The 20,957-nt window shown below is 46.6% G+C and overlaps 1 long non-coding RNA gene across 2 annotated transcripts; it reads right to left on the reverse strand.

Annotated features, from left to right (window-relative positions):
• Window positions 1-2,349: 2,349 nt before the first annotated feature.
• LOC123069285 (uncharacterized) lies at window positions 2,350-5,302 on the reverse strand. 2 transcript variants are annotated; one of them, XR_006432419.1, is made up of 4 exons: window positions 5,149-5,302; window positions 4,852-5,057; window positions 3,614-3,704; window positions 2,350-2,618 (listed from the first exon to the last, which is right to left on the reverse strand). It is a non-coding gene; the product is annotated as an uncharacterized lncRNA (long non-coding RNA). The 2 variants fall into 2 exon arrangements; XR_006432420.1 differs by having other exon boundaries at window positions 4,852-5,071; window positions 5,149-5,291.
• Between the last annotated feature and the right edge of the window lie 15,655 nt (window positions 5,303-20,957).

Raw genomic sequence — 20,957 nt, forward strand, 5'->3', positions numbered from 1 at the left:
GAACTTAATACTCTAGATGCAGGCAGAAGTCGGTCAATGTGTGAAGTAATAGTAGTAGATGCAGAATTGTTTCGGTCTACTTGACACGGACGTGATGCGTATGTTCATGATCATTGCCTTAGATATCGTCATATTTATGCGCTCTTCTATCAATTGCCCGACAGTAATTTGTTCACCCGCCATATTATTTTCTATCTTGAGAGAAGCCACTAGTGAAACCTATGGCCCCTGGGTCTCTTTTCCATCGTATTAAGTCTATTTTCCATCATACTAGTTTCCGATCTACTATTTTGCAATCTTTTACTTTCCGATCTATAAACCAAAAATAACAAAAATATTTACTTTACCTTTTATCTATCTCTATCAGATCTCACTTTTGCAAGTAACCGTGAAGGGATTGACAACCCCTTTTTCGCGTTGGGTGTAAGTTTGTTGATTGTTTGTGTAGGTATTCGGTGACTTGTGCGTTGTCTCCTACTGGATTGATACCTTGATTCTCAAACTGAGGGAAATAATTACTCTACTTTGATACATCACCCTTTCCTCTTCAAGGGAAAAACCAATGCAAGCTCAAGAAGTAGCAGGGTCCTCCCCAATTTGGCCTCCCCCCTTCCATAAATGCCGGAGGAGGAAGGAAAGAGGAGGGAGGAGGGAAGGAAGGGGGAGGCCGAAGCCCGATCCCCTTTCCTTTCTCCCTCCCCTTCTTTCCTTCTCCTCTGGTTCGGCCCATATGGGGGGGGGGGCACCAGCCCCTGGTGGCTGGTGTGTTTCCCCTCTTGGCCCAATAGGCCAATATCTTTTGCCGGGGGTGCCCGGAACCCCTTCCGATGACCCGATACGTACCCGATACCGTCCGGAACACTTCCAGTGTCCAAATACTATCGTCCAATATATCAATCTTTACCTCTCGACTATTTCGACACTCCTCGTCATGTCGGTGTTCTCATCTGGGACTCTGAACAACATTCACCAATCCACATAACTCATATAATACAATATCATCATCGAACGTTAAGCGTGCGGACCCTACGGGTTCGAGAACTATGTAGACATGACCGAGACACCTCTCCGGTCAATAGCCAATAGCGGAACCTGGATGCTCATATTGGCTCCCATATATTCTACGAAGATCTTTGTCGATCGAACCATTTTGACAACATACGTTATTCCCTTTGTCATCGGTATGTTACTTGCCCGAGATTCAATCGTTGTTATCTTCATACCTAGTTCAATCTCGTTACCAACAAGTCTATTTACTCGTTCTGTAATACATCATCCTACAACTAACTCACTAATCACTTTGCTTGCAAGGATTCTTATGATGTGTATTACCGAGAGGGCCCAGAGATACCTCTTCGATACTCGGAGTGACAAGTCCTAATCTCGATCTATGCCAACCCAACAAACACCTTCGAAGATACCTGTAGAGCATATTTATAATCACCCACTTATGTTGTGAAGTTGGATAGCCCACAAGGCATTCCTCCGGTACCCGGGAGTTGCATAATCTCATAGTTGAAGGAGTATGTATTTGACATGAAGAAAGCAATAGCAATAAAACTGAACGATTATAATGCTAAGCTAACGAATGGGTCTTCTCCATCAAATCATTCTCCTAACGATGTGATCCCGTTTATCAAATGACAACACATGTCTGTGGTTAGGAAACTTAACCATCTTTGATCAACGAGCTAGTCTAGTAGAGGCTTACTAGGGACATGGTATTTTGTCTATGTATCCACACATGTATCAAGTTTCCGGTTAATACAATTCTAGCATGAATAATAAACATCTATTATATTATATACTTAAAACAAGAGTAAAACAAGTCATCACGTTCGTCCACATATGCTAATCTATTTTGCACCGTTTGATTAGAATAACAATGGCTGAGATTTAAAGATTCTTACGTAATATCTAAAAATATATGTACCAACAATATTGAACTTTCACGTTGTCACGTTAGATGCATATAGAAGCATAACGTAGAGAAAAAATTAGGGATAACGTAGGCGAACTGGAAGGCATGCATTGATCTGAGACCATTATTGCAATAGGAAAGACATGTCGTGATTTGGATGTGATGAAACAAGGATAGAAAGTCATGCATCACCACGTAGGCACACGCATGTACAAGAATAAACTATCCTTTAAAACACGTAACTTTTAGTACAACTATTGTCACGTCCAAACAGACTGGACACTGGACACGTGTTTAAGACAAGGAAATATATGAGTCTTTCCGCCCAAGAGTTAGAGGCAAGCACGACTCCAACTCCAACATGTAAATACATTAGGAAACGAAATCTCACTTCACGTGGACACAATTCCAAACTGCTGACAGGTGCGTGCATGCAAATAAGATTTATGGAGTAGGATACAACATACAGAATTCCACAACCATGGAAAACCAAACACATCTAGCCAGCCAAACCAGGCACACACCCAAGAAAGTAGAAGCCAGCCCAAACTACAGGACCAAAACACAATCACAAAAATCAAAGTCAGCCAATACTATGCCTGATAAAGATCGAAGCCAGGAAAAACCAAAGTTTCACGTGCAACTTGGTGCCGATGCCGGATGAAGTCATGCCCCAACCTTTTGAGTTGCTTCTCACCTGAATCATCAAGTCAGGTAACTATTTTTTAGTGAACTAACTTATTCTGGATTAAATCATCAACTGTACTTTCTTAAACAGCAACTATGTTTCTGTTGCTTTTGAAGCTAATACACAATTCTACAACTTATGAGCTTATGAGGTTTGACATGATCTTGGTTGATGAACATGTTTATTCTTTACATATTTAACTGAGAATTATTCTATCTAATTATATTTTGATTGTTCTAACAGGGCATACAATGCATGCTACAGTCTCGAAGAATCTCTAGGCATTTATAAAGCATTTTTAGTCAGAGATCTACATATGCAACTTAGCAATTTTAACCCATAAAATATAGCCTGGTGAGCAATGCAATTGAAAATATTTTTTACATGTAAGATGTCAAATAAAGTGAAAGAAACATCAGAACTTTTATCTAGATTACTGTTTTGAATTTCTATCCAAGGACACGCTACGAGACGGGGAAAAATAATTCCTACGAGAACGGAGAAAGATAAACAATGCCCAGGTATTGAAACCAACTTACAACTAATTATTCTTTCTGACGGTTACCACAATTAATCTCCAAATTTACATTCCAGATTACTTATATATATACCTATCATTATTGTGACCTTCCTAATGGTTTTCAATGGTAAGTCCAGTAATATACATGCTCTTCCGCTTTTCATGAAAAAAAACTAATGTTGGAGAGATTCACTGTTGACTTAACAGTTTTTTTATCTAAAGTCAACAGATGCCACAAGAATGTTTAGACATACCCAAGAATCAGGAACTTCTTAACAGGTATGAGACACTATCTTTTTGTTATTTGTCGACGAATTGTGACTCATGTAAACTCACTAATGTAAATAATAGTTATTCTTAACTCAAACCATAAATGTAGGCACTCAGCAGAATAAATTGTACCTAAAATGATCGAAATAGATAAAAGTACTCAAGGATGCTAGAAAAAAATGTTTTACTGGAGCAGAGCATTACAAGAACTTACTACAATGAATCAAGAAAACCTACTAAATCAGGTAATCCATCCGAGTTCTTTTGAGATATGATATCTTCGAAGAAAACCTGACCCTTGAGACCTGCAATGACATTTGAATATTTGATTCATATCAATTATAATGAAGTAACATTTGACGTATTTGTGTCACTTAGTTTTATCACAATGCTAGCATTGAGTTTTAGTTTTATCACAATGCTAACATTGAGTTTCTGGGTAAATTTTCTGATTATGTGTTCATAGCTACAGGCCTACAATAGATCTCCTGCAAGAAAATATTAAATTATCATACATGCCATGTGATGATTATCACAAAACAATGGAATTACGGATAGAAACTGGATAATAGTAAATGAAGATGGGCGTCAAGAAGAAAATATCAACGTCACATGAGCTCCGCGTGATAAAGAAGGATACCAAGATCTATTTCAATATCTGATGGCTCAGGGGATAAATGAACAGAGACAAATGTGCAACAAGGAAAAGAAAAAGATGTACGAGAGAACAAAAACCAGTTCAACCAAAAATAACTACTAGGGGTCGAAGATGAAGATTCAGATGTCCATTATGGCCAAAGAAAACCTAATGTTAATGCAGCCATTAGACAACACACTTATCCACAAATAAGTTGATTAGTAGCTTATCCTGTGAAAGTCGGACTATATGTATTTCCCCAAATAAAGAGCCTAAGAATACTAGACATTGGTCAAGATAAGGATGATACTTATTGGATAGTAAGGGTCCGAATGTTAGCACTATTCAATGCATGTCAAATTGCAATTATTCGGAAAAAACTTCTTCAATATATGTTTCTGGCAATAGCACTTCTATATCATACAACATTTTCAGTTCATGAGAAGCATAAGAAAACATCCAATGTTATTAGCTTGGCCTGCAAATGATCAACCATTGTTTGTTTAACAACATATATATGAACTAAGCTTCTTATACTACATGCAAGTCTTCTCGCTTTGTCTATTACTAATACATACAAGTAATATTTTCTCAGATATGACAACAACAAATCAAAATAATATACTTTTTAGTCCAAATTGGGAAAAAACACCTGTAAAGAGTCGGTTTCTATGAAGGAATAAAAATATATAGTCCGGCAAATCGCTTCTACCAGCGGACACACTTCTCATCTTACTAAGTATTTCTCTCCCAATCTCTTTTTTTTGCGGGGGCTCCCGATCTACTTCTACACATCTACCTCCGCCAACCAATACCTGACAATAGCTGGAAGGAAAACCTCTATATTGTGCCGCAGATCCAGCACGTGTACATCAACCTCCCCTTCGGCAACCAAATTTTGGGCTAAACGCTGCCCTCCCATTGATGGCCCTCCTCCATCGAGCTGAGACCCAGCCACACAAGTTTGCCTCTGCTGCGTGCCCCATTCTAGGTCGCCATGATTAGGGCTTGCGTTTAGTACCTGAGGATGAGAAACTATAAAAACAGTAGCGAGAAGTGACATCAGAGAATGTCAGGAATTAGATTCCTGGAATACATTAGCTAGATCTTACTTCGCTGGCTGCTAATCACAACCGGTGGCGCATGTGGGTGAGGAGGACTAAAGGGGATCGACTGAGAGGAGAGGAAGATGCAGTTTTTCTTTTTAACTAAAGCAACAGTTCTATGTAGAGGATGACATGTGCGTGTGGTTTGAGTAAAAAAAAAATGATGTCGACTTTTCCTGGGTCGCTAGGTGGGCTGGAGCATCGCAACGATGGCTTAATAGATGGGGTAAGTGAAGTAGGGCTTAGAATTTTCTAAGACAGTAGCTCAGCATAAGCCAGTAAATTAGAGATGACCCCCCGGCTTATCTACTCCAGTGAACGACACATTCAAAATAGTTAGTAAACAAAATTAGAAAAAAAAATCAGGCTTTCCGTATAAGCCATGTATACTTTTAGAAATCAAATAGGCTAAAAAAACCATGTGCGTGTATGTGGAGGTTAGTGCACATGCAATTATAATATTCTTTTAAAAAATGAAGCCAAATCATTTACATGGATGAAACCAAAATATCATAGGCAACCGCAAAAAGCCAAAACGTATTTGACCAATCATATTTATTTGCAACTTTTCAAAATGATAATCTCTTTTGGTTGAATTCAAACACATGAGCCAACATATATAAAAAAATTTGCGCGGTCGTCCAAGTGTACTTGATAATTTTGTTTTATTTTTTATGTAAAAGTTATTTGAAAAATACAAATTAAAGGTGTCATAAATTTTTTTTCTAATTTTTCTGTAACAGTTATTGAAAACTTGGTGAAATATAAAATAAAAGGATAGAGGAAAAAGGAGACTATAATAGAATAATACAAAAATCATAGTTCTACATGTTAGGCCGTGGGCCACTGGTCATTGATCTTTTATTACTGTCACGCACCAAATATTTGCAATGACAAACTCTATTTAATAGAACTTCTTACCAAACTACAATTGTTTACAACTAAATTGAAGTGAATGGTAGTTCACGCTAGGACCAATAAGTTCAATACCATGTAATTTTGGTATGTTTTTTTTCTTTGAAATGTCAATCTAATAACATGCTAAGAACTAATGTATAATAAAAATAAGTTAGAACTACACAAAAAAATACACTATAAATCTCGCCGCGCAAATGTGTATGACATTATAAATGTAAGACAAATGATGACTTCCAAATTGGCATTCAACAAAGTAGCAAATTAGTCCAATATAGTATTTTAAAATTCAATATAAAACTGAAAAAATTGGCATTCAACAAACAATTCAAGCTTTACTATAATACAAAATTTATGTCTACTAACATAACAATATCTTACATACATAACTTACCATACACAAGGAAGCTAGCCGCGCAAATGCGCGGGTCACACCGCTAGTTTATCATGAAATAAGGAAATATAAAACAACAATTTTATTATTGCCTCTAGGGCATATTTCCTTCAGCCTCCCACTTGCACTAGAGTCAATAATCTAGTTCACATCGCCATATGATTTAACACCAATAGTTCACATCGTCATGTGATTAACACCCGTAGTTCACATCGCCATGTGACCAACTCACAGAGGGTTTATTAGAGTCAATAATCTAGTTCACGTCGCCATGTGATTAGCACCCAAAGTGTACTAAGGTGTGATCGTGTTTTTCTTGTGAGAGAGGTTTAGTCAATGTGTCTGTTACATTCAGATTCGTATGTATTTTGCAAATTTCTGTGTCTACAAAGCTCTGTATGGAGCTACTCTAGATAATTGCTCCCACTTTCAATATGTATCTTGATTGAGACTCCGAGTCATCTCGATCAGTGTTAAAACTTGCATCAACGTAACCCTTTACGAAGAACCCTTTATCACCTCCATAGCCGAGAAACATTTCATTAGTCCTCTTTAAGGTACCTATGGATAATTTTGACCATTGTCCAGTGATCCACTCCTGGATCACTATTGTACCCCCTTGCCAAACTCATAGCAAGGCACACAACTGGTCTGGTACAGAGCATGACATACTTTATAGAACCTATGGCTGAGGCATATAGCGAATGACTTCCATTCTCTCTCTATCTTCTGCCGTGGTCGGGTTTTGAGTCTTACTCAACTTTACACCTTGTAACACATTCAAGGTATGTGCTTTGTGAAAGTCCTATTAAGCGTCTTGATCTATCTTTGCAGATCTTGATGCCCAATATATAAGCAACTTCACCAAGGTCTTTTATTGAAAAAAATCTTATTCAAGTATCCTTTTATGCTATCCAGAAATTCTATATCATTTACAATCAACAATATGGCGTCTACATATAATATCAGAAATGCTACAGAGCTCCCACTCACTTTCTTGTAAATACAGGCTTCACCGAAAGTCTGTATAAAACCATATGCTTTAATCACCTCATCAAAGCTTATATTCCAACTCCGAGATGTGTGCACCAGTCCATAGATGGATCGCTGCAGCTTGTACACTTTGTTAGTGTCGGATTATGGGATCCGCAAACCCTTGAGAGGTTCGAACTCTGGGGTGCGTGCGGAGATCTCAACCTACCCAGCCTGCCTACTCGCGATCCTCCTAAGCCTAGAGCGTCAAGCTCAAAGGGACACAACAATTTATCCTGGTTCGTGCCACCCTTGTGGTGTAATAACCTACTCGAGCGTTTTGGTGGATTGCCTCGAAGGGCTGAGGATGAACTAGTACAGTGGATGAACAAGCCTCAGGAGGTGAGGTGTTCTTGAGCTGGTGTGGTGTATGCTAGTCCTACTTGCTCTCGTCCTCCCCCTCTATGGTGGTGGCTAGTCCTATTTATAGTGGCCTTGGTCCTCTTCCCAAATGTTGGCGGGAAGGGATCTCACAACAGCCGGATTTGAAAGGGGACAAGTAGTACAGTCTATCCTGACAAAAGTAGTCTTCGCCTGCAAAAAGCCTCTGGTCATGACGCCGCGGTGGGCTCGTCGATGACCTCCGTCCTGCCATCCTGGCGGTCTCGGTCTCGTTGCACTGAAATGGAAACCTTTGGCTGATTCCTCGGGACTCCGCGCATGTGGCTTGCTTCCTTTGCACCGAAGAGGAAACCTGTGCTCTGCGCCCGCCTGGCCCTGGTCGTCATGGCTCACGTCAGCTAAGCCTCGTGAGGTAACCTGCATAGAACTATCTGCCCCTCAGGAGCCAGCCTGAGGAGGCTGATCCCCTCGGGGGTCTTGGCGTCGTCCGCCTCACGAGGGTCTTGTGTTGTTAATGCTGAAGCTGGGCCGTACTGGGCCGTCAATGGAGCCACGTGGTGGGCCGCAGGCAGGTAGGGCTGGATACCCCCAAATCCAGGACGCCGAGAGTAGCCCCCGGGCCCAAGGTGCGCTCGGACTTGGCTTCCAGGCGAAGCCAAGGGCCAAGTGCGGAGCGCAGCGGGCCCTAACCGTCTGCGACCTTGATGATGCGTGGCGATTGATGGGACGTGGGCGACTCCGCTTCCCCATGCTGCCTCGGCAACTGCTCGACTTGACAATTGCATGTTGCATGCAGAGAGAATTATCATTTCTAGAGATCGTGGGAGGCCGATGATTTACCTTCTCCTGGCTATAAATGTGCGAGCGGGCGGAGCCCTTGCTCATCTCTCTTTCGTCTTGCTCCCATCTGCTTATTCTCTTCTCCATCTTGCTCCCATGGCGCCGATCAAGAGGTATTCTGCGGCCGAGAAGGGGAAGGCTCCTAGGGAGGGGCTCGATCCTCTCCCGCCGAAGAAATGGCTCCGCCTCCCTCTCGATGCCAGCGCAGGGTGAGAGGTGGCCAGGCCTTGGCAGTCGAGGCCTCTGCCCGGCTTCCCCCTCCCCATATACGCCCGCGCTCAGGATGAAGGTGAGCGCCACCGAGTGGCGCCCGATGATGGCGACAGGGCCACCATTGCCATGCCGACCGCGCCTCGGGTTCACGCCGAGGGCAGCTCACATTAATTCGTGGTGTGGGCGGCAATGCCTCCCAACACCTGGATCCGACTCCCGTGGTTCTTCGCTGGCAAGCTGCCTCCGAGGGGGCCGGTTGAGCTGTGGCTGCAATATGCCGGGTGTCACAACTTGGCCACCAGAGCTGAAGTCGAGGTGGTGCCACTTGGGGACGTCTTCATAACGCATGGATGGGGTGAGATCGCCCGGCTTGACGCGCAGAGGGATCTCTGGCGATCCACTTTCAGTATGACGGCGCGGCCACTCTGTTCCTCAAGGTCTTCAATGAGGAGGGCAAACGACTGGAATGCTGCCCCGGAGGAGACAACTCGAGGGACGCTGCAATGGGTGCTAGACCTGCTGCTGTCCCCTTCGGCCCTTCGTCCAGCAGTGGCGACTCCTGGGAATCCAGTGACTCTCCTGAGCCCAGCGACTCTCCGGAGTCGAGCAACAAAGCTACGTGCCGCCAAGCTCCCATCGAGGCCGAAGCGCAGCTGCCGCGGCCGCCCGGCATCGTCGGGGATACCGTAGGGCCTTGTAGTTGCTTTCCCTGTGCGGAATGAAGATCAGCCCCCGTGGGGTTTGTAAGGTTCGTAATGTACTTAATGTCAATGTTGTTTCTTTTGATTTCGTGATGGAGATGCGTATTCCAGTTCGGCTCGGTTCCTCCTTTTTCCCCTAGGCTAGGCGGTGCTCTACGCCGATAGGACCCAGTCCCCAGGCAGGCTTCAGCCGTCGCTAGTATGCCAGATCGCGATGCCGTGGTCAAGGCTAGGAGGTGAGCGGCCCAGGGTCCGGTAAGAGCTCATGAGGCGCGATGCTCACGAGGTCCCCTTTGGCGTGCAAGCAGCTGCCTAGAAAATTGAAAAGGGGAGTAGAACCGCCAAAATGGAACTGCGAGCGGGGCGTGCAAGGAGCGAAGCTGGCGCTGCAACAAACTGGGACTTATCTTTTGGTATCTTGGTCCGTCAGGGTGATGACGCTTGTCCTGGTGCCCGAGGAACCGTTGAGCACAGCCTGCATAGGCCACCTTCCCGCCTCGCTCTCCTAGGTTCTCTACGTCCTCAGGACCAGGCCCTCGAGCGAGCTCAGCCGCCGCTAGTATGCCAGGTCACGATGCCGTGGTCAAGGCCAGGGGGTGAGGGCTGGAGATCTAGTAGGAGCTCCCGAGGCGCGATGCTCGGGAGCCCCCCTTTAACGTGCAAGTGGCTCGCGAGGCCAGATGGTGGTCGTTTAAACCTATCTGTATCCCATTGCCAGATGAACCTGCAGATTAGACGACAGGGAAGACTAGGAACTCCTGTAGGGCGGGCCTGCAACCCAGAGCATAGGACAAAGGCATCGAGGATCTGGCGAGGTGGCGTACGCGAGGTAGGCCGCAAACCAGAGCTCGATCCTAGGTTTACCATCATTGCAGGGACGGACCCAAGCACAAGTGCCGTGCCAACGTGAGTTATCATGCAGCGATGCAGGAGAGGTATTAGTCGGTAACACATGGGGGGCCGTGAGGCGGCAGTTATAAAGTGACAATCATAGATAAACTCACAGAAATGGTTAGATAGTCCTGGTGAATGCAAAACGATACATGCCGCAGGGCCGGACCCGCACGGCCTTGGGATGATGCAGCCTGAGGGGCGCCCCCAAACTGAACGAACTAGAAAGATGTCACCTGGTACCGTTGCTGAAGAGGTGTTGAAGTAGCCAAAAAACACGCGCTGCTGGAGTCGTTCCTCACGGGCCGCTCTGGTGCCGAGCCTCGGGAGACTCGGTGGGGCTGAGAGGCTCCTGAAGGTGCTCCTCCATCTCTGCTAGGACCGCCTGGTGCCTGGCCTCATAGGCCGTCTGAGCATCCCTCACGCAGCGCTGGAACACTTCAGCCGTGCCCAACAGGCCGAAGGGCATGCGGACATAGCTGTGAGGTGGATCCTTGCACTGGCCGACACGAGACAGCCAGATGAGCTGCCAAGACACGGACCTGTTAAGCCAAGGGATGTCGATGCAGACACGGAACTCCTTACCCTCGCCAGGGCAGTGAGCTGCACCACGCGGCACGCGACGATCGCCTTGCAGAACCCTTCCTTCTTGAATCTCCTCGATTGCCTTGCTGATGAACTCCTGAATGCCTGGTGCCTGACGCCTGCTGCCTTCTCCTGGGAAGCATGCTCTGAAGAGCGCCTCCACATGGTGCCCGAGCGCCTCCCTCGTGACCTTGGCTAGGTCTGAGGCCCTCCAAAGGAGAGCCCCCGAGCCTATCCTAAGAGGGGCGCCGGGCGCACCTTCCTATGCGATGGTTGAAGGTGCCGCGTCCGGAGACACAAGGCTCAGTGCTGCGTCCTTGAGTGATGCTACTTCACAAGACCCCTGTCCCAACTACAGCTTCTTCGTCTTGGGGGCGACCTCAGGAGGGAGGGCGCTGTCTTCGTCCTCTGGGTTCTCGACTGCGGCAGCCTGGAAGGCGCACTCGAGGGAGCACACTACATCCTTCTCTTAACATGCGACCGTGATGACGCCGCCGCTTCCTGGCATCTTGAGAACGTTGTAGCCGCGGTGCGTGGCCGCCATGAACTTGTCTAGTGCTGGGTACCCTAGGATGGCGTTGTAGGGCAGGCGGATGTCAGTGACATCAAAGTCAATGAGCTTATTGTGGTAGTTGTTGCACTCACCGAAGGTGACAGGAAGGCGAACCTGCCCTATCGGGTGTGTGGAACCATCGGTCACTCCTCAAAATGGCTTGGTTGGGTGAAGCTGGTAGTATGGCACTTGGAGCCTGTCGAACGTCTGAAGAGAGAGAACATTGAGCCCTGCTCCACCATCGATGAGAGTCTTGGTGAAGACCATGTTGCTGATGACGGGGGAGCAGAGCATGGGGAGCGTGCCAGTGGCGGCTGCACACTTGAGCTGGTCTGAGGAGTCGAAGGTGATGGCACACTTGGACCACCTGAGAGTGCGAGTTGCTTCGGGCTTGGGGAGCACTGCATTCACCTCGCACGCGAACTGCTTGAAGATGCGGTCGGAAGTTGGGGCCTGTGAGCCGCTCAAGATGCAGGCAATGGCCCAAGGCTCCTGGAAGCCCCCAGCCCCTCGTCCTGGTGGTGATATTCATTCCTTCTTGGTGGTGGAGGCAGAGGAGGCAGAGCTGCGTTGCCTTGAGGGCGCTCCTCATGAGGCTGCTCCCTCCAGTTGCCCTCGCGAGGCTGGCCCTGCCAGCGGTTCTCACGAGGCTGGTCACGCCACTCCTGATGATGGTCGCGCCCGTCCCAGCGTCCTCCACCTCGGCCGCCTCCACGACCGTAGCCTCAATCGTTGCGCTCGGGGCGTCGACCAAGGCGCCTGTCCCGGAGGGCCCTGAGCTCCTGGCAGTCGTTGCTGTTGTGGCTGTGAACGTTGTGGAAGACGCAGAACGGCTGGTTTCTCTTGGATGAGTCGGGGTGGTCGCAGCGGCGCTTCGTCTCTGGCTCGTCCGCAAGCACGGCTCACCCCTTGGGCTTCACGTCCTTGGTCTTGGTCTTCTTGTCTTCTGGATTAGCATCGGGGAGCTCGAGGAGGGAGAGGCATCCCTCCTCAGCCCTTGCGCACTTGTTCGCCATGTTGAATATCTCAAGAGCGGTGCAGAGATCCTCGTGGATCGTGAGGTCCTCTTTCATCTTGACATCACGGACGCCATCGGTGAACGCGGAGATGATGGCCTCGTCCGACACCTTGGGGATCTTTAGGCGAACGTTGTTGAAGAGCTGGTTATACTTCTGCAGGGTCTCTCCAGGTGGCTGCTTGATGCGGCGCAGGTCACCCGCGGCCGGCGGACGGTCGCGAGTGCCCTGGAAGTTGGCGATGAAGCGGCTGCGCATCTCCTCCTAGGAAGAAACCGACCCCTCGGTCAGGTTCAGGAGCCAAGAATGCACGCCATCCTTGAGGGACATCGGGAACCAGTTTGCCATGATCTTCTCGCCGCTGCTGGCCGCCTCGATGCTCAGCTTGTAGAGCTGCAGGAACTCGGCGGGGTTGGCGGTACCATCATAGCGTGGAGGCAGGTCAGGCTTGAACTTGCTCGGCTAGACAATGTTGCAGAGCTTTGGAGTGAATGTGCGGCAGCCTGCCGTGGCCACCAAAGGTCTTCGAGGGGGTGGAAACTGGTCCTGGTGCACGCGCACCGCCACCTCCTGTGGTAGTACGCGGGCCTGGTGCTGAGGCGCTGGAAGCACGCACGCTTCCCCTTGTGGCCGCTGCACCACCTGGTAGCTCACGTCATCTCGAGCTGGCGCAGGGCGCGACGGGTCGTGCCGCAGAGCCACACGCCTTGGCTCGACGATGGCGCCCTGGGCCGGAGGTGGTGGAGGAGCCCCGTGCGCCACGTCGCCCACTGCAGGTGGTTGCTGAGGAAGCAAACGAGCCGGCTCGGCGGAGCCCCCGTGCGCAATGCTGACGACCTCAGCGATCCGCTCGAGCCACTCCTCATAGAGGTCGCCAACTGGGCGGTAGCGAAGGAGCTCCCGCGCCATGAGCAGAGCCGCCTGCGCGTCCGCCTAGCCACGATGCGCGTGGGATGACGAAGCTGCTGGGGTCAGCGACAGAGTGGCGGTGCACCCATCACGACGCACCGAGGGTGCAACAATGAAGCTTGCTGCTCATGGCCGGCAGGACCCGTGGCCGCGTTAGCCACCGGAGAAGGAGCGCGACGGGCACAACCATCACCCGCTGGAGCTGTCTGAGCGACACGGGTGGCGACTGCAGCCCGACGCTCGGCGCGAGCCCGGCGCGCGTCAGCCATGGAGGTGTCGGAGTGGTGGTGGATCGATCGACGGAAGAGAGCATCCGAGGCACCCCTACCTGGTGCGCCAAATGTCAGATTATGGGATCTGCAAACCCTTGAGAGGTTTGAACTCTGGGGTGCATGTGGAGATCTCAACCTACCCAGCCTGCCTACTCGCAATCCTCCTAAGCCTAGCGTGTCAAGCTCAAAGGGACAAAGGGACACAGCAGTTTATCCTGGTTCGTGCCACCCTTGTGGTGTAATAGCCTACTCCACCGTTTTGGTGGATTGCCTCAAAGGGCTGGGGATGAACTAGTACAGTGGATGAACAAGCCTCAGGAGGTGAGGTGTTCTTGAGCTGGTGTGGTGTATGCTAGTCCTACTTGCTCTCGTCCTCCCCCTCTATGGTGGTGGCTAGTCCTATTTATAGTGGCCTTGGTCCTCTTCCCAAATGTTGGCGGGAAGGGATCCCACAACGGCCGGATTTGAAAGGGGACAAGTAGTACAGTCTATCCTGACAAAGTAGTCTTCGCCTACAAAAAGCATCTGGTCATGACGCCGCGTGGGCTTGTTGATGACCTCCATCCTGCCGTCCTGGCGGTCTCGGTCTCGTTGCACTGAAATGGAAACCTTTGGATGATTCCTCGGGACTCCGCGCCCGTGTCTTGCCTCCTTTGCACCGAAGAGGAAACCTATGCTCCGCGCCCTCCTGACGCACGCCTGGCCCTGGTTGTCATGGCCCATGTCAGCTGAGCCTTGTGAGGTGACCTGCATAGAACTCTCCGCCCCTCAAGAGCCAGCCTGAGGAGGCCGATCCCCTCGGGGGTCTTGGCGTCGTCTGCCTCGCGAGGCTTGGCCCCTCGCGAGGGTCTTGTGTTGTTGATGTTGAAGCTGGGCCGTACCAGGCCATCGATGGAGCCACGTGGTGGGCCGTAGGCAGCCAGGGCTGGATACCCCCGAATCCAGGACGCCGATAGTTAGCACCTTTTGGATCGACAAAACCTTCTGGTTGCATCATATACAACTCTTCTTTAAGAAATCCATTGAGGAATGCAGTTTTGAAGTCCATTTGCTAGATTCCATAATCATAAAATGTGGTAATTGCTAACATGATTCAGACGGACTTAAGCATCGCTACGGGTGAGAAGGTCTCATCATAGTCAACTCCTTGAACTTGTCAAAAAGCTTTCGCAACAAGTCGAGCTTTGTAGATAGTAACATTACCATCAGTGTCAGTCCTCTTCTTGAAGATCCATTTATTTTCCATGGCATGCCAATCATCGGGCAAGTCCACCAAAGTCTACACTTTGTTCTCATACATGGATCCCATCTCAGATTTCATGGCCTCAAGCTATTTATCGGAATCTGGGCTCATCATAGCTTCTTCATAGTTCGTAGGTTCGTCATGGTCTAGTAACACCAGGACATAATTTCCGTACCACTCTGGTGCGGATCGTGCTCTGGTTGACCTACAAATTTCAGTAGTAACATGATTTGAAGTTTCATGATCATTGTCATTTGCTTTCTCTCTAGTTGATGTTGGCACCTCAGAAACGGTTTTCTAAGATGTACTATTCTCAATTTTGAGAGAAGGTACAATTACCTCATCAAGTTCTACTTTCCTCCCACTCACTTCTTTCGAGAGAAACTCCTTCTCTAGAAAGGACACATTCTTAGCAACAGAGATTGTGCCTTTGGATCTGTGGTAGAAGGTATACCCAATTGTTTGTTTCAGGCATCCTATGAAGTAGCACTTCTCTGACTTGGGTTCAAGCTTATCTGGCTGAAGCCTTTTGACATAAGCATTGCATCCCCAAACTTTAAGAAACGACAACTTAGGTTTATTGCCAAACCACGATTCATCAGGTGTCGTCTCAACGGATTTAGACGGTACCCCGTTTCACGTGAATGTAGCTGTCTCTAATGCATAACCCCAAAACGATAGTGGTAAATTGGTAAGAGACATCATAGATCGCACCATATCGAATAAAGTACGGTTATGAGGTTTGGACACACCATTGCACTGTGGTGTTCCATGTGGCGTGAGTTGTGAAACTATTTCACGTTGTTTTAAATGAAGGCCAAACTCGTAACTCAAATATTCGCCTCCACGATCAGATCTTAGAAACTTTATTTTCCTGTTATGATGATTCTCCACTTTGTTCTGAAATTCTTTGAACTTTTCAAATGTTTCAAACTTGTGTTTCATTAAGTAGATATACCCATATCTTCTCAAATCATCTATGAAGGTTAGAAAATAATGATACCCGCCGCGTGCCTCAATACTCATTGGACCGCATACATCGGCATGTATTATTTCCAATAAGTCATTGGCTCGCTCCATTGTTCCGGAGAACGGAGTTTTTTAGTCATCTTACCCATGAGGCATGGTTCGCAAGTATCAAATGATTCATAATCAAGTGATTCCAAAAGCCCATCTGTATGGAGTTTCTTCATGCGCTTTACACCAGTATGACCTAAATGGTAGTGCCACAATTATGTTGCACTATCATTATCAACTTTGCATCTTTTGGTATCAATATTATGAATGTGTATCACTACGATCAAGATCCAATAAACCATTCACATTGGGTGTATGACCATAGAAGGTTTTATTCATGTAAACAGAATAGTAATTATTCTCTGAATTAAATGAATAATCGTATTGCAGTGAACATGATCCAGTCATATTCATGCTCAACACAAACACCAAATAACATTTATTTAGGTTCAACACTAATCCCGAAGGTAGAGGGAGCGTGCGATGGTGATCGTGTCAATCAACCTTCGAATCATTTCCAGCACACATCGTCACCTCGCCCTTAACTAGTCTCTGTTTATTTTGTAACTCCTGTTTCGAGTTACTAATCTTAGAAACTGAACTAGTATCAAATACCGAGGATCTACTATGAATACTAGTAAGGTACACATCAATAACATGTATATCAAATATACCTTTGTTTACTTTGCCATCCTTCTTATCCACCAAGTATTTGGGGCAGTTCCGCTTCTAGTGACCTTTCCCTTTAAAGTAGAAGCACTCAGTTTCAGGCTTAGGTCCAGCTTTGGGCTTCTTCATGGGAGTGACAACTTGCTTTCCATTCTTCTTGAAGTTCCCTTTCTTTCCCTTGCCCATTTTCTTGAAACTACTGGTCTTGTTAATCATCAACACTATACTCTTTCTTGATTTCTACCTTCATCTATTTCAGCATCGCAAAGAGCTCGAGAATCATTTTCGTCATCCCTTGCATATTATAGTTCATCACAAAGTTCTAGTAGCTTGGTGATAGTGGCTAGAGAACTCTGTCAATCACTATCTTATCTAGAAGATTAACTCCCCGATTGAAGTGATTGTAGTACCCAGATATTCTGAGCACATGCTCACTGGTAGAGCTATTCTCCTCCATCTTTTAGGCAAAGTACTTACCAGAGGTCTCATACCTCTCGACACGGACATGAGTCTGAAATACCGATTTCAGCTCTGGAACATCTCATATGCTTCATGGCTTCCAAAACGTTTTTGAAGTCCTGGTTCTAAGTCGTAAAGCATGGAGCACTAAACTATCAAGTAGTCATCATATCAAGCTTTTCAAACATTCATAACATCTACACATGCTCCTGCAATAGGTCTACCACCTAGCGGTGCATCAAGGACACAATTCTTGTGTGCAGCAATGAGGATAGTCCTCATATCACGGACCCATTCCGCATCATTGCTACTATCGTCTTTCAACTTATTTTTTCTCTAGGAACATATCAAAAATAAACAGGGAGCTACATCGCAAGCTATTGATCTACAACATAATTTGCAAATACTATCAAGACTAAGTTCATGATAAATTAAGTTCAATTAATCAAATTACTAATGAACTCCCACTTAAATAGACATCCCTCAAGTCATCTAAGTGATACGTGATCCAAATCAACTAACCCATGTCCGATCATCACGTGAGATGGGTAGTCATCAATGGTGAACATCTCTATGTTGATCATATCACTGTATGATTCTTTTCGATCTTTCGGTTTCCAGTGTTTCGAGGCCATGTATGTACATGCTAGGCTCATCAAGTTTAACCCGATTATTCTACATGTGCAAAACTATCTTGCACCCGTTGTATGTGAACGTAGAGCCTATCACACCCGATCATCACGTGGTGTCTCAGCACGACGAACTGTCGCAATGGTGCATACTCAGGGAGAACACTTATACCTTGAAATTTAGTTGAGGGATCATCTTATAATGCTACCGTCGTAGTAAGAAAAATAAGATGCATAAAAGATAAACATCACATGCAATAATATGTGACATGATATGGCCATCATCACCTTGTGCTTTTGATCTGCATCTCCAAAGCATTGTCATGATCTCAATCGACATCGGCTTGACACCTTGATCTCCATCACTGTGTCGTGGTCGTCTCGCCAGCTAATGCTTCTACAACTATCGCTAATGCATTTCATACAATAAAGAGAAAACTATAAGGCTCATGCCGGTTGCCGATAACTTTTACAAAACATGATCATCTCATACAATAACGTATATCACATCACAACATGCCCTGCAAAAACAAGTTAGACATCCTCTCCTTTGTTGTTGCAAGTTTTACGTGGCTGCTACGGGCTTCTAGCAAGAACCATTCTTACCTACGACGCAAAAACCACAACGACGATTTATCAAGTTAGCTGTTTTAACCATCAACAAGGACTGGTCGCAGTCAAATTTGATTCAACTAAATTAGGAGAAACAAACACCCCCTAACCACTGATATGTCTCCAATGTATCTATATTTTTTGATTGTTCCATGCTATTATATTACCCCTTTTGGATGTTTATGGGCTTTATTTTACACATTTATATCATTTTTGGGACTAACCTACTAATGGGAGGCCCATCCCATATTGCTGTTTTTTTTCCTGTTTCAGTATTTCGAAGAAAAGGATTATCAAACGGAGTCCAAACGGAATGAAACCTTTGGGAGCGTGATTTTTGGAAAGAATGTGATCCAGATGACTTGGAGTGCAAGCCAAGAAGCAGCCGAGGCGGCCACGAGATAGGAGGGCGCGCCCACCACTACAGGGCGCACCCCTTGTCTTGTGGGCCCCTCGGGCGGCCACCGACCTACTTCTTCCTCCTATATATACCCACGTACCCCGAAAACATCCAGGGAGCCAACGAAAAACAATTTCCACCACCGTAACCTTCTGTATCCACGAGATCCCATCTTGGAGCCTTCGCCGGCGCTCCGTCGGAGGGGGAATTGACCATGGAGGGCTTCTACATCGACACCATAGCCCCTATGATGAGTTGTGAGTAGTTTACCACAGACCTTCGGGTCCATAGTTATTAGCTAGATGGCTTCTTCTCTCTTTTTGGATCTCAATACCATGTTCCCCCCCCTCTCTTGTGGAGATCTATTTGATGTAACTCTTTTTGCGGTGTGTTTGTCGATATCCAATGAATTGTGGGTTTATGATCAAGTTTATCTATGAGAAATATTTGAATCTCCTCTGAATTCTTTTATGTATGATTGAGTTATCTTTGCAAGTCTCTTTGAATTATCAGTTTGGTTTGGCCTACTAGATTGATCTTTCTTGCCATGGGAGAAGTGCTTAGCTTTGGGTTCAATCTTGCGGTGTCCTTACCCAGTGACAACAGGGGTTGCATGAGTTTATCCCTCTACATCATGTCATCTTTCTTAATGCGTTACTCTGTTCTTATGAACTTAATACTCTAGATGAATGCTGGATAGCGGTCAATGTGTGGAGTAATAGTAGTAGATGCAGGCAGGAGTCGGTCTACTTGTCACGGACGTGATGCCTATATACATGATCATGCCTAGATAATCTCATAATTATTCGCCTTTCTATCAATTGCTTGACAGTAATTTGTTCACCCACCGTAATACTTATGCTATCTTGAGAGAAGCCACTAGTGAAACCTATGGCCCCCAGGTCTATCTTTTATCATATAAGCTTTCAATCTACTTTTATTTGCATCTTTACTTTTCTAATCTATATCATAAAATACCAAAAATATATTTATCTTATCATACTATCACTATCAGATCTCACTTTCGCAAGCGGCCGTGAAGGGATTGACAACCCCTTTATCGCGTTGGTTGCGAGTTCTTTGTTTGTTTATGTAGGTGCGTGGGACTTTTGAGGAGCCTCCTACTGGATTGATACCTTGGTTTTCAAAAACGAAGGGAAATACTTATGCTACTATTGCTGCATCACCCTTTCCTCTTCAAGGAAAACCAACGCAAGCTCAAGACGTAGCAACCACCTTTATGCAAAACTAGTTGCATGTCTGTCAGTGGAACCGGTCCCATGAACATGGTCATGTAAGGTTGGTTCAGGCCGCTTCATCCAACAATACTGCCGAATCAGAATAAGACATTGGTGGTAAGCAGTATGACTATCACCGCCCACAACTCTTTGTGTTCTACTCGTGCATACCATTTATGCATAGACCTGGCTCTGATACCAATATTGGGGGACGTAGCATGCAATTTCAAAAAAATTCCTACGCTCACACAATATCTATCTAGGAGATGCATAGCAATGAGGGGGATAGAGTGTGTCTACGTACCCTCATATACCGTAAGCGGAATCGTTTGACAATGCGGTTGATGTAGTCAAACTTCTTCTAGCTCTAACCGATCAAGCACCGAACGTATGACACCTCCGAGTTCTGCACATGTTCATCTCGGTGACGACCCTCACCTTCTTGATCCAGCAAGGTGTCGAGGTAGTATATGAGTTCCATTAGCACGGTGGCGTGGTGACGGTGATGGTGAAGTGATCCGTGCAGGGCTTCGCTTAAGCACTACGAAGATATGATCGTGGGAGTAAACGGTGGAGGGGGGCGCCACACACGACTAACAATTGATGTTGTGTGTTCTAGGTGCCCCCATGTATATATCAGTGTGTGTGGGGGGGGGGGAGGCAGCCATGGGGCGCCCCAAGTAGGCCGAATCCTACTTGGGGTCCTCCCTAATTCAGTCTCTCCCCTTCCATAAATGCAGGAGGGGGAAGGAAAGAGGAGGGAGGAGAGAAGGAAGGGGGAGGCCGAATCCCCCCTTTCCTTTCTCCTTCCCCTCTTTCCTTCTCCTATGGTTTGGCCCATATGGGGGGAACACCAGCCCCTAGTGGCTGGTGTGTTTCCCCTCT

The sequence above is a fragment of the Triticum aestivum genome, chromosome 3B (assembly GCF_018294505.1).
Source record: "Triticum aestivum cultivar Chinese Spring chromosome 3B, IWGSC CS RefSeq v2.1, whole genome shotgun sequence".
NCBI lineage: Eukaryota > Viridiplantae > Streptophyta > Magnoliopsida > Poales > Poaceae > Triticum > Triticum aestivum.